This window comes from Monomorium pharaonis, chromosome 10, assembly GCF_013373865.1.
Source record: "Monomorium pharaonis isolate MP-MQ-018 chromosome 10, ASM1337386v2, whole genome shotgun sequence".
Lineage (NCBI taxonomy): Eukaryota > Metazoa > Arthropoda > Insecta > Hymenoptera > Formicidae > Monomorium > Monomorium pharaonis.
In genome coordinates, this window is record NC_050476.1 from 5459759 (window position 1) to 5474030 (window position 14272).

A 14272-nucleotide genomic window follows, 5' to 3' on the forward strand; every position below is an offset into this window, starting at 1 on the left:
CAACAAATATAAATATTCAGTATGTATAATAAATTTTTAATTCTTATTATTTTCTTTTACTGTTGATTTTCGGAAATTGAAATCTAACCTTTATAGTTTACAGTAAGTTAATACTATACTTACAAAATACTGTAATAAATGTAATTTTTGTCTTTTTGTGATTTATGCTCTTTGATCAAGAAATTAAATTATAAAAAAAATCTTATGTGACCTTTTTTTCTAAAACTTTTTATGACTGTAAAAACCTATATTTAAATCTTATTATTTAAATATAATACATATTTTGCTGACTTGAAAAATATTATACATAAAGGAGCGTATATTATACATAGAATATGCTCTTTTATAAAAATAGCAAGAGTGAAAACGATGTTTTTTAGGAACCATCTCTGACGTTGACTATTCAAGCGACCTCAATAGAGTGATTTTTACTATTTATCTACATCATTTTGTGTATTTGTATGAATTAAACTTTATAATTTTCTGGCGAGTAAGAAAAAAAAAATATACATATACCCATAATATTCATGCACAGAATTTCTATAGTGGAGTTAGCAAAAATATTCTTTTAAATAAGTTTTTCAGGATAAATATGCAAGCGACTATACTTTACCAATTATACTTTAAAAAATATTGCTTTTTCAATCTGTTGTATTTTTTAATTTTGTACGTCACGTGTATAGCAATTTCGAAAAAAGAGTAGTCTACAAATCCATAAAAGAGACACGTTGTGCACTTTTATACCCGCACAAAATTGTACTTTAATAGAACATGTTCCCCTGGCAAATAGAAAGTATCAGAAGCTTAACGAGATTTGCGTGAACGATTACCACCTTTACAACGGTCATGGTTGTTAAAATGGTTGTGTCTCTTTTATCTCTCTATCTGAGGTTTTTGCAAATTAAGTTTGGGAATTGACGTTCTTTGCAAATAAACCTTTTATAACTTACAAAACGTTTTTTTTCAATCAATATCACTGTAAAAATTTTGTGATACTTTAAATCATTTTGTCATAATAAGCGTTAATATTAATGTTTAAATATTTGCAAATAAAATCGGCAATTAATATCTGGGAATACACTTTTATAAATGCTTTGAATAATATCAAGCACAGATATAGAGAAATATTATCAATATTAAACCTAGTAAAAAGAGTTTACTAAATTACTTTTTTATTTAATAGAACTGAATTTAAATAGAACTGAAGAAAATCGCGTATTTCTGTCATATGTCAAGTAAATATATGTATTCTTCCAAAGAAACTCTTTTTATAGGTATATGTCAATGTTTATAAGATTTTCAAATCTACTATGCACAGATTTAACGCTGCTTCGTCTTTTCGTGGCTCGCAATTTCTTGCTCCATGATCAAATTTTGAGTACTATAGTTCGTCAGTCGCACGGATGTACTGATAATGAGAACGACGATCAAAGTTGCACAAAGAATCCTTACCGCCTTGCCTGGAGCATTCGTGCAGATTGAATGACAAAACCGTGATATTTACGAACAACGTGATAAACGAACCGAAGGGCAACGCTGTTCAAATGTATTCTACAATGCGATTATTTGGTTTTCATGAGCGTCGAGCTGGGAGTTTCTCTCTCTTTGATTTTACTTAGCATTTAAATATCAGAAGTGTCTGTCGCCTTTTGTTTCAACTTACGCCGGTAAATTTGTAATTAAACATACATTAATTTTTATAGTCACATTTTTTATTTTTTAATAAACTAGAACATTACAAGCGCGCTCTACGCGCGCACTATTTGACTTTTTTCATTTTTAAAAATAAATTGTAATAATAATTATATAAGTAACCATCTATTATCTCCAAATTATCTTTTGCTAACTTCTTGATAATAGCTTTTCATAAAGTTATTGCAGTAAGACAACCAATTTTAAAAAAATCACATAAATCTAAAATAAAATTTTCCCAATTACATAAGGAGAGAAGGAAAATGTTGGAAAACATTCCCAATTATAAAAGGAGAGAAGAAAGAAAGATTTTTATGCCACGTCGTCCATCCTGCGTTCAGAGCTAGGACCCATCGACCTACCCGTCTTTTATGCCACATCCATTCAGCGCTTATTAATATTTAATGTAATGGCACGCCTTGGAATAGATTCGTAAGTATAAGCTGTTGACAGTAGCTCTAATTAACACAAATTGCTTTATTAATTAGATTGTTTAATACAGATCGATATTATTGCAATATAATAAAACTGATAATTTTTTTGACATTTAATTTCAGAATATAATCTTTTAAGTTCTCATGAGTAAATTAAGAGAAAATATTTTCACTAATAATCGTATATATAATTCTATAATCTGTTGTGTCTAAAATGTGGATTTTTTATTTAAAAGTGTTACCGCCTTTTTTATTATGGATGAGTGAAACTTCATTGTAAAATTGTGAAATCCTTGCATACCGGAAAATTATCGAAAAAAATGCGAAACAGGGCAAAAATCAATAAGCAAATATTAGATATATGTAAAATATAATAAGACAAAAATAAAACTTAATTATAGATTAGCTTTGAGTAATTGGAAGACGTAATTGTTCATGAAAAGATATGGGCAAGAAAATTAATAGTCGCTGGCGATGATGCGAAATTCTCATTTTATCGAGGAAGAGAGACGGTACGCTCGAAAAGACTGAATGAAAATTAGGATTAACGACCTTCCGAGGAATAGGGTTGATGGAATTGAAAGAATGGATCGAGGAAAGGGAGGAAAGAACAACGGGGGCCAGCGAGAAGAAAAGGGAAAGTGAGCGAATGAATCTGATTTATGTTAAAGAACAGGAAACGTAGGCAAATCATAATTGCAACTTCTTCTCGACGCGAGTGGGAAATTAGCGCAACGATAAAAAAAGGAAGCTTTACTTTTCTGTCTTCATGTCCCAGTGATTTATATGCAAAAAAAAAGGTATAATCGCGGCATTATGACACAGAGCTGAACTCTTCTCTCATCGTTTCTGCAATCTAACGCACCTCTTCATCCCTTTCTCACATCTGTTTCACCCTCGTAACTTTATCTTTCTTCTGACTTTGTTCTCGAGTAATTAGAATTATTATGATTAAACTGGTCGTTGGTTTTTTTACAGTTTAATCTTCTTTGCCCTCCAGCCCCGAGCCAAATTACATCTGCTGCCGTTCATGCGAAGAAAATCAAGAAAGTCCGTGACTTCTGCTGCGTACTTTTACAGTTAGAATGATATCTTTTTTTTCCTTTTCATTCTTGCACGACAGAGGGGTTTCCCCTTGTCGACTCTACTCGTCGGAGACATAACTTGAAAACTTTAGATAATGCGTTGTGTAAACAAAGCAAGTAGATTTTTAGTCTCGAAAGAATTTATTTATTTATTTTCAAAATATGCATAATTAAATGCAATAGAAATAACTTTAAATGTGTACTTTTACTTGTAGGAAATATTAGAACAAAAAAAATATTACATTTCTTCCGTGAAAAAATTTATTTTACGTCTTTTTAAAGAGTATGCGCGCATGCTAAAATTTATTTATATAAACAAATATATTCAGTTAACGTTTTTTTCCGTAAAATCAATAAGTAATAAATTTGAATGTAAGGAAAATAAATATTGTTCGTATATGAATACGATTTATTAAATAAAGTTCTTTTTTAATTAAAGGAAGACAATTAAGTTTCCAAAATATTAAAAATTATTTTACATTAATATGTATGTACAGAAGATGTATTTTTATTGTTTATTCGAGCGTTTTATTTTATTTCCGCGGATTGAACAGTGATGAATACAAGGACGAGACATGACAGATCAACAGTTACGACAAAATGTCATATCGACAGGTATATATCATTGTATTGCAATTTTGTATGACGCATTGTTTTCAATGTCATCACGATTATATTTTCGTCAGGGCAATTCCGTGATTGATCGAAGGTTTCAAGCTATGTAGACAATATCTTAATTCATATTAAGAAAAGCCTAAGCTGGACCAAAGACAATTCGATGTATCGCGCGTTTCACATAGCTCTGGGGCGTTCGTTAGAATGCTCAAAGGAAGATAATAAACTCGTCTGGTCCGCTCTAATTACGCCCAACGGGCATAGCGATTATCGGCATCGTGTAGCGTTGCTGGATTTTAAATAGCTGGCCGGTTACAAAGCATCCCGGTCTCGAGATACAATGCCTTCTCTCTACAGAGTAACGAAGGCAATGAAGATGCTGAAAAAGCTACGGTCGTGTATGTTGCCGGTTTGTGTGGGTCTTTTAATGCCGTTCGGATCAATGCGTAGGACAGAGTGGAGTTTAGTTCGTGATGCTTGGATGTCGGTTTTGTGGCGAGCAGAGCTACCGAGTGCTCGAAACCGAGTTATTAGAACAATTGAACGTTGGGAGGGAGTTATTGAAGATTGCCATAATTTTGTATGGTTACGTCAATTTATCGTTTGTTAGAGTTCAAAGGAGGTTTCGTGAGAAAGGTGGAGGAAGGAGATGTGATTTGCCATAAACTGGAATGTTATCTATTATTAGTGGTAGCAATATTCTTTTGATGCTTATTGTTTTACGGAATCTCGAGATTATAGATTCTAAAAAATGGAATGGCATATTTTCATTAATTAACGTAGTAATGTAGTTCATAAAGAAAGAAAAACAAATTTAATTGTACAGGATATTTTAAGATAATCTTAAACATAAAAAAAATACATTTAAACACTCTTATATAAACGCTCTTATAGTTAAATTTACTTTTTGGTACATTATACTATATATGTTACCGCGTTAATGAAAATATAACACTTCATAAAAAAATCATTAAATAAAATGATATAATAAATAATTCAGTACGTATATGCAGATTTCTTCTTAATAAGTAAAATAGAACATCATTTCAATACGCCCTAATGGGATTACTGCAAGTTATAAGATGGTTGACACTTCTTTGAGAAAGTCACGAGAAGCTATTTAAAAAATGGCGTGAAAGAACGGAGAAGAGACAGAACATCCCGCAGGACGATAAATAAAATTATAAGGGTAGGCTATATAAACGAGGCGAAAGAATAAGAAAAATGTGGAGGAAAGTATGTCGGAAAGAAGACTCCGTGGGATGGGACGATATCGCCTTGGTCTTCTTTTCTGAGAGTCTTTAGCTGCGCTTATGAAAGAGAAACATACTACCGTCTACTGAGACGGCCGCGACAGTTCCCGAAGCTTCTAAGGGCTGATTAAAATCTCAACGTGCTGATTTAAGGAATCGAATTAAGTTTAATCGCTTCAATTCCCGAGTGATAAGGCACGTTTTATTGGCGCACAATTGGTGAACCTGGCGGTAAATTAAAGCAAATATTTCTAGCGGTAGCACGGGATGTCTTTGCTCGGAAAGTGGAGCTTTCACTTTAGTTTTTACGACGTTACATTACCCTACAAATCAATGTAAACGTTATTATCCTTACAACGTTACCGACGATGTCACAGGATGGAGAATTTAAATAATTACCTATGAACAATATTATGGCCGTTATACTTTGAGAGATTTAACTAAGTTTTAACTTTGCGATAAAAACGTTTTATATGGCGATAGAGAAAAGTTTGTAATTAATTTTTATGAGTGTCGTCTGTAATATATATAATGTATATCTCGAGAAAACTGATATGTTACATGAATAATAATATCGCATATCGTAAAATGGAAAAACTGTATAAAATTAGTTCTCCGAAACTATCGAGTTATTTTTGCGAAGGTTATAATAAAATAAGTCGTTGTTACATCGACATATTTTAATATACTTGATGTAGTATGGGGAATGGCATTAAATCACGTCCCGGAGACAAGAGAAATGAGATATCGAATATGAGAAAATAATGTGACGGAAATATCAAATCGAGAAGAATTGCGATAAAAGGTCGCTTTTTAGTAACATTGAATTCGTTGCGTTATTAGCAGTCTTTTAAATCCCGAGTAAATCCATTCATGGTTGCGATTGGCGGCCATGCTAGTATTTTATTTTTACTGCTGCCGAATTACGCGCTTTCTGCGTATGCACGTGCTACGTATTCGCTCTGTGACGAATTTATACGTGAGTATGCGGGTATATAAACCTTTTCTCGCTCGTGGATCCGAAAAATTGTGCCCTGTTCCATCGGCACCAACCGTGTAATCATCAGCTAACAAACTGATCGAGTTTGTTGGACTTCGCGTAGCAAAAAACAATATTTTCGGTTTGTTTGCTTCATCATATAACTATTCTTTGCATACACGGCAAAAATGAATAACGAATTATTAAAAAAAAAAAAAAAAAAAAAAGAGGCCGTAGATTATAAAAATAACAATAAAACAATAAAATAAAACAAGGATCTTCTGAAATTTCATCACTTTTCCTAATGTTCTCACTTTGTCGGAGGGCACGTTTTTCTAAACCTGCGTTTAGTCGGTCATGTTCTTATCTTGAGAAAGAGATCGGTGCAAAAACGACCCCGCAGTGTAACATAGGTATGTTCGCTTCGACGCTGAAGCGACCCTTAATGGGGAATGGAAGAGTATCGCATGCTCAGAAAAGTTGGATCCTCTTTGGAAAGGTTTCAGCAAAAAGCCAAGCTAGCAGAAGGTGATTGGTATGGTTGAAGGTATGAACAGGATTGAAGGGAGTGTAACTGTGCAAGCTATCGACCTCCGTGGGGCATGTCGAGCGTGGAATTAGGCACTTTTCTAGAAAGTACTTGATCCGACTGTACAAGTTTTTAGAACGGCAACTAATTATCACGATATTCTCACTCTTCTCTTTCTCTCTCTTTTTCACATACATTCGTTTCTATATTCCATTTTATATACTTCTTTTATGCATCTTTCTCTTACATTCTTGTTCTTTTCGTTAAATTGTCTACACATATCCTCTTCTCTCTCTCTTTCTCTTTTCTATTCTACAAATCGCTCTCAATCTCGTTTCACGCTTTGAAACGTCAAAATTCACCTTTACCGATTTGCAAGTCCAGTATATAGTTCTCTGCATACTGCGCAATCGATATCGTAACCGGTTATTCGAAAACGTGTTTCCTTTGACAAAGTTGCAAGTCTATTGTCAGCACGAAAATATAAAAGGCGTTTAGCTACGTTGTCAGGACATTGCCGAAGCTTTTAATGAGCTAATTAAATTTCTTTTTGAGATCCTACCGTACGAATAAAACTTTGGATATAACAAAGAATCTGTAACCATAAAGTGTAAGCACATTATAATGATAAACAAAAATAATTTATACATTACTTTTGTTTTAAGTCGTAATACCACACACAATTATAATTGCAAAAGTAATTTTTTTTTTCAGCAAAATAACAAAAGATATTTCTTGTGTTATTTAATGATTGATATAAAAATACAATATTATTAAGCACCAAAATTCAAAGCAGATATTTTCATATCAATTATTAAATTAATATATTTTACAGTTCTTTTAATAAAAGCTATTTTATTTCTCGATAAAACTGTAAAATACATTAATTTAATAATTGATATAAAAATATACGTTTTCGATTTTAATGCTTAATAATATTATACTTTTATATCAATTATTAAATATATAGCTTTTAGTTCTTTAAACTGCGTATCGATGTGAATTGTTGAACATTAGACGCAATAGTAAATTAAAGCTAGAAATAATCTCAAATTAATTTGATTATCAAATTTAATGACGATTAGCATAAATAGGTACAGGTCGAGAAATTAGATCTTTACTCTATAGAAAACAGATAAGATTCGTAATTAAGACAAAATACGTTTCTGCGTATGCAAGAAATTATTGCTGCAACCGAACAATAATAATTCGCCACGCCAATTGTCTTTATGTCTTATCTCTCGCACGTATTATGCAAAACGCGCGCTACCGTAATGAACACTCGTTAGAAAACAAGAGATCTCTCGCGTACTCTCAATAATGCAAATTACACAGTTCCATTAATTATTAGCTACCAATAAATGTTTTGTCCATTCCTTTCTCATTCACGTTATCAAGATTATTATTAAACTTCGTTTTTCTTTTACGAAAGCAATAAAATAATGAACTACTTATTTTTGACAACGGTATAATTGCTCTTATAAGTTCAAGATTTTTGAGGGAGGTCAATCGTTACTTTGATTGACTGAGTCATCGAAACAAAGTTGATGCGGTTTGTAGATCGATACAGGGCGGATATCGCACGGCTATCTAATACACCAACGGATCACGGAGCACTTTGTTCCGTTAGTTTTTTTGCTGCCGATAGGAAGCACTCTCCATTTACACTGTAAAAGCTTCGCGCAACTGAGGCACCGAGTAAAGCGAATCGAGAGACGTGGAAACAAATCGAGACGATTCGAGACGAGTGTACGAAAAGAGATGCCGATGGCTGTATGTAGCGTAGGTCGTCCGCCGAATTTTCTCCGTGAAATTCTACTACCAAGGTGCACCGGGTGCTCGCGTGGTACGACGTAAATAATGAAACTATACAATAGCGTCACTTCCTGACAACGTAATTAACTGTCGAGTTATTTCGATTAAATACTGGCAGCAAATTGTTGCGCGCGTGTCAGGAAAAACATCGTTTTCATAGCACGATATTATATATTAATATACAGAATTTTTTATCCCGCGTGTGTTTATCACGCGCGTCACCCCCCACGAATTCGCCCCGGGAAACCACCTCGTTTATATTTCCGGGTACTACGCGTTCTCCTTCAGCACAGCTGATTTCCGTTGCGGAAATGATATCAATCGGCGTTGTGTTTCACTCGTGAAACGTGCAGCAAGGCCGACAAAGCCACGACGAGCCACCGTGGGATATATATCGTGTCGAGCGATCGATACCGTCGTAAAGGATCCCTATCATAATCAGTTGCGAATCTCGACCCTGCCGATTTGATTCTCCGCAGTTTGGTACCATTCTCAGATGCCTCTCTGCCGAGACAGGAGATACACACGCTTTGATTACATCCGAGCTTCACGGCTTGCGGAAACGTAAGCCCTGCAACGGAGAGACGAGCCCCAGGTATTCCGATCACGTGTCGGACAACCGATGGCGCGATTCCATTCAGCCACGTCGTCGTAACCTTCCCTCTCAATTCCCCTTACCTATGAAAAGAGAGCTCTTGAACTTCGCATTCCTCCGAACGTTTCTAGAGGAAACGTCTCTCTTTCTCCTCGGGGGTCTTGTCTTCGAGACGATTCTCGCCCTTCGCGTTCCGCTTGGATAAGCGGACCGATTCGCGCCCACGATTTCGCACGGATCGGATCTTTGTGCGTACCAAAAGGACGCGCCGGGGACGCGCTTTGTAACGTCAGAAGTTGAAAGCTAAAATATCTGTGGAATTTCCTATTGTGTGTAGAGAATTTCGTGCCGAAAGAGTGCTGCGCTCTAATATGCGAGGGCATTCTCCGTGCCGGAACAACGTTAAATGTATTGTTCGGGTTCTCGATTTGGAGATCTTTAAAAATGTCTACAGTTCCTTAGATATGTAAAAGGTTTTACATGTTTACCTATCCGTTGTTATAATCTCTGTGAAATTTCTGTCACAGTAGAAGGGAAACGGTCGCAATTACCAGATGCTTGTTCACCAGCAATCGCAGAGCAAGAAATGAAATTAAGTAAAGAGGTTCTCGCGCGTAACTGATAACCCCGGGCGTACGTCTACCTAGCACGGATTTTGAAACTAATCAACTTCAAATCGGACGACTCATTCGCTCGAATGAGCGCTTAGCCGAGTTAGATTCCACGTGAAATAAATAACTCAGCCGTTTTTACCCAGCCGATCGCTGTCGGCCATTAGAAGAGAGCTTCCGGCGCCCGTAGTTTCCGGACGATCGCGGAATATCAGGCGGTCGATCTTACCCTTAATTACAAGTCATTGTCCCGTGGAGCACCGCGGGAGTCCGAGTTCCGAGAAACTTGCCTGATCGTCTTGCAGCTGCGAGCACGCGTCATTCGGTCGCAAGGCTACCCAAGTGTACGAAGAGAGCTGCCTCTTGAGCTGCTCGGGCTTAATGGAACTTCTACTTGGATGCTACAACGCTACCTTCCTATCTTCCAATTGATTCCACTCACGCGCCGCCTCGAGCTCCTCATAGTAGCTCTAACGCACCGATAGCTCTAACTATCCGAGGTGAAAAGAATCGATCTTTGCCTGCCGTTTATTCTTACCGTTGCCGCACGATTTTATCGTGCGCTTTCACCCAGTCGTGAGAATTTCGTGTGATTTCATTATCGAAGTCGCTCGGGAATGTGTCAGTATGCCCGAAGATTCTATCGATCAAATAATTAAGTTACGATGCAAGAACTGGAAATGGTGATAAAGCTAACCACACATCACGCTCGATCGCGTGAAAACGCATACAATCTTCGGGATTGTGAACATAAAAGAAAATAGATGATAATCGTTAGTAATAAAAAATAATAAAGCAAAAGAGAGAAAAATAGAGGCAAAGAGAAAAAATTCAATATCTGTTCACGGGAGAAGAACGGTTTGATCCGAAAATGATTTTGTTTTGAGTTATCATAAAATAATTCTTGTACGATATTCAAATTGTTAGAATGTCAAAACTATTGTAGCCTTGTTTATCATGCTTGAGGTAGCCGACATAATTATTTTGTTAAAAAAGAACATTATTTTCTACAATTCTAAGAAAATTATTTCCAAATCTGTATCTTTCTTGAGCTTTCTTATTTTTCAATATTTTTAGCAAAAATTATTTTTTTGTACAATACATTAAATAAATTTTTTATTCTTTAATCGATATAGAAAATAAAGCGTCATGCTTTACAAAAATATTTATTATTGCTTTAGCGATCGTAATTTAATTTAAATTAATTTTTTTTACATGTTAACAAATGTATATTTATACCAATTTTTTCTTTGTCTCTTTATTCCAAAATTTCGCGTGTTATCCGCAATTATCTATAGAGAGTAATCTGTGGTGCGTCTTAATCACGGAAAAAGATAAAAGTTTCACATTACAAGAATTATAGCTGAGCCGCTTTGGGAACTTCCAGTTGATTCCACTCACGTGCCATTCCGTAGTGACTTATAAAGACGTTTATATCCGTTCAAGAGGAAAAAAAGAAAGGTTCAATAAGTGCTTTTGTATCTTCGCCAAAACTCGCGTTATACTCATTGGTACTCTCGAAACGGAAAATTTTCCGATTACAGGTAAATACGCGGACGTGAGTTGTCAACGGGGAGAGAAAAATAATATATATGTTTTTTTAAAAGAGCATCAAACGGAATTATTTAACGGGATTATTTAGGTTTAATAGGTTAATCGCTTAATCCTTTTGCGCTTTCTGTTATCAAAGCACGAAACGCTTGCGAGTGCATGTCGCGTGCGCTGCACGAGAGTGGAGAGTTTCCGCTGCACGGACCACCGGGCGTTACCGTTGCGCCTAATGGAACCCCGACAAACCCCGAGCGTTGGCGTTAGCGCGGCCTCATCGTATCCCTCCCAATCGATTTTACTCACGCGCTACACGGGAACAGATTGCACGCTTCCCTGTATCTAAGCGCAATGAAAAACGGTCGTTGTTTTTGGTTCATCATCGCACCTGCGCTTTCATCCCAGGTCACGCGCATCCGTCCGCAACGACGTTCATAACTCTCGAGCCCGGAAGAGGAACGCGCTTCTAATATTTTCTTCATTTTGTTACATCGTCATGAGAATAGCCTACATTCGGTGATTGCGGAAAACGAACAAAAAGGGTGAGAGCACTTCGATATCATTCTTCTAATTTTTGTAGCTATAAAACGGTTTATTTTTCACTTACAGAATTTTTGCGATCTAAACCTTAGACATTTTTTAGTATTTGAAGTAAAGTGAGCGTTGCAAAGCGATAATACAAAAGGAAATATCAACGAAGATGTACTCGTATCAACAGATATACTCTGTATGTTATGTAAATGTGTATACATATCACAAAGAATTTTTTCTATTTTACTTTGGCTATTCGCTGCACTCAAAGAAAAAATAGTACCAGCTACTAAAAATTGAAGAAAAGTAACATTTCACCTATGCATTGTAAAATTATGATAAAAAAAGTTAATAAGTTGAAAAAATAGAAGAAAGTTATTAAATGCGTAAGCGGTCACTTAAATTGAATCTTAATATCATTTATATTTTTATTTAATATAAATAGCATTTAGTGACAAAATTTAGTGACAAAAATACAAAGTAAATGAAAGATAAATAATATAAACATCAATTATCAAGTTTTATCTTGTTTTATGTGTATCATTAACAGTTAAAAAAAATTTAATATAATTTTGTTTTTTTCGGATTAAAAAAAAAATAAATTTAATATAAATGTGTTATATTAAACCTATATATTTAAGCGTATTAAATTATTCCTCTTATTTCTTTTTAATTAATTACGAAATAATAACTAATATTTAAACTTCGAACTTGTATGATATAAAATAAGAAATAATATGACTTACGGATACGATGTGCAGCAGTGGAGTTGTAAATGCATTGTAACTTCGTCAATCTGTAACATACAAATACATAATCTAAATTAATAATCTAAATTATACATAATCTAAATTAAACCAAAGAAATTAATATTTAAAAATCTAGCAAATATTTTATTTGTATCTTGCAAATTTTACAAGATAATATTGCAGAATTTTTAGAAAATAGCTCTTAAAATATATATGTTGGATTTACGCGGAGTCCGTTCCATATGATTTCTTTTTATTCAATTGAAAATTGCATAAATAGAGTTAGCCAATAAAAAAATAAATAATAAAATGTAAGAGAAGAGTTCACATATGTTGCAAAATAATATTAATTTTATATATTTGCAGAAAAAAATAACAGTTAAGAAAAACAAATTTAAATTTTATTTGTTGTAGCTATCAATACTCTAAATCAGTTAACCAGTTAATGTGATAAGTGCAGTCAATTAAAAATTTTTGATTCACTGATATAGAATATTTTCAATAAATACTATAAAAAGATATATTTCTGATCGTTTAAAAAAGATCGTGTAAAATGATACTGCATATTGTAAAAGCATAAACGGAGGGATTATGTACCGCGTAAATAAAAACCACGTAAAAAAAGATGCCATGTAACCGAGAGATGAGCACACTTTTGAAACTTTATATCCAGTAAGCAAAAAACATTTATAGTAGCATACAGAAGTGTCGATTTCAAGTGTATTTTTTAATGTTTTAAAGTAACATTGCATAAACGTTTTAAAAAGATTGATAATGATTTGTTTCAAAACATTATTTTCAAGTTGTGATCAAAGTTTTTTTTCAAATATTGTTATAAACAATATTAAATACGACATATTTTATGCTTACTGGATAAGGGTATAGACATTTTTTAATTTTTAATTAGATTATCAAATAAATAACTTTTACGAGTAAAAGATAATAGATAAGTAATAAATTACACTTAATCAAAAGTTGTTCCGCTACCGTTACTCGATGCTACTCCCTCCTTCTCTCTCTCAAAGATTAAGTTTCTCCGTAGTTGCTTTCCGCTACGCCGGTACTTGCGTAACACTCGCGAAAATAGGGTTAATTTACGCACTTGCATTAATCAACGGTATACGACAATCGCGTACTTCCTTCGCGCTATACTTCCGACGTTAATTGCACGCGACATATTTGTCATTTTATCACATGAAAAGAATCGATTCACACCGCTTAAAATTCAGAGCTTTTGCTATTGTACTTTCTATTTGAACGTGCCGTATGCAACTCAGAGACTTACGACCATCATATGCGTTAGGTGCGGTCCATTTGCCATTACGAATGCCGCGAAGTATTTGATTGACCAATCGGAACAAAGAATATTAGTAATTGTTCAATCAAAGAATGTTTCGACCGTAGCCATTATATTAACTGCAAAACAATTCGAAGACAATTGATGCCAATTTTGCGTCTGACGCGCAATAAACCGATGCAACTGACAAAATCAGATTAATGACTGAATAAGAGACGTCATAAACTATTGTATGATACACATGCGAAATTGACACATATACATTTCAATTAGATGATCTTTGCAAAATGCACGAATCATTGATAAATGATATATCGTTAATAAATAATATATAATGTATCGAAGCTTTCTGTTTTTTAAAACATTAGAAGCAATAAGTATATTACTCCGATTTTCATTTCATATATTTGTGATATTATAGATTTGTTATTAAAATCTGTAAAAATATTTGAAACAAAATATACATTCAAGCGTTATTGGAGACAGAGAAAACAAAAATGTTGAGTGGCAAAAAGTGCAAACAATGCTAACAGACTTGT

The 14272-nt window shown here is 34.2% G+C and overlaps 1 protein-coding gene and 1 long non-coding RNA gene across 6 annotated transcripts in view; one reads left to right on the forward strand and one right to left on the reverse strand.

Moving 5' to 3' along the window:
• LOC105837833 (zwei Ig domain protein zig-8) overlaps positions 1 to 14272 on the reverse strand; it is a 159615-nt gene that overhangs the window by 55722 nt on the left and 89621 nt on the right. For 2 of the 5 annotated variants that reach the window (XM_036292627.1, XM_028194018.2), the window contains one exon: positions 12434 to 12483. The gene's annotated coding sequence lies outside the window, so the exon portion shown is untranslated. Of the gene's footprint in view, positions 1 to 12433; positions 12484 to 13398; positions 14159 to 14272 lie in introns of those variants that run through there. The other 3 variants (XM_028194019.2, XM_012682947.3, XM_012682948.3) reach the window with 3 other exon arrangements.
• LOC114255405 lies at positions 10779 to 12183 on the forward strand. Its single transcript, XR_003626690.2, has 2 exons — positions 10779 to 11698; positions 11766 to 12183. It is a non-coding gene; the product is annotated as an uncharacterized LOC114255405 (long non-coding RNA).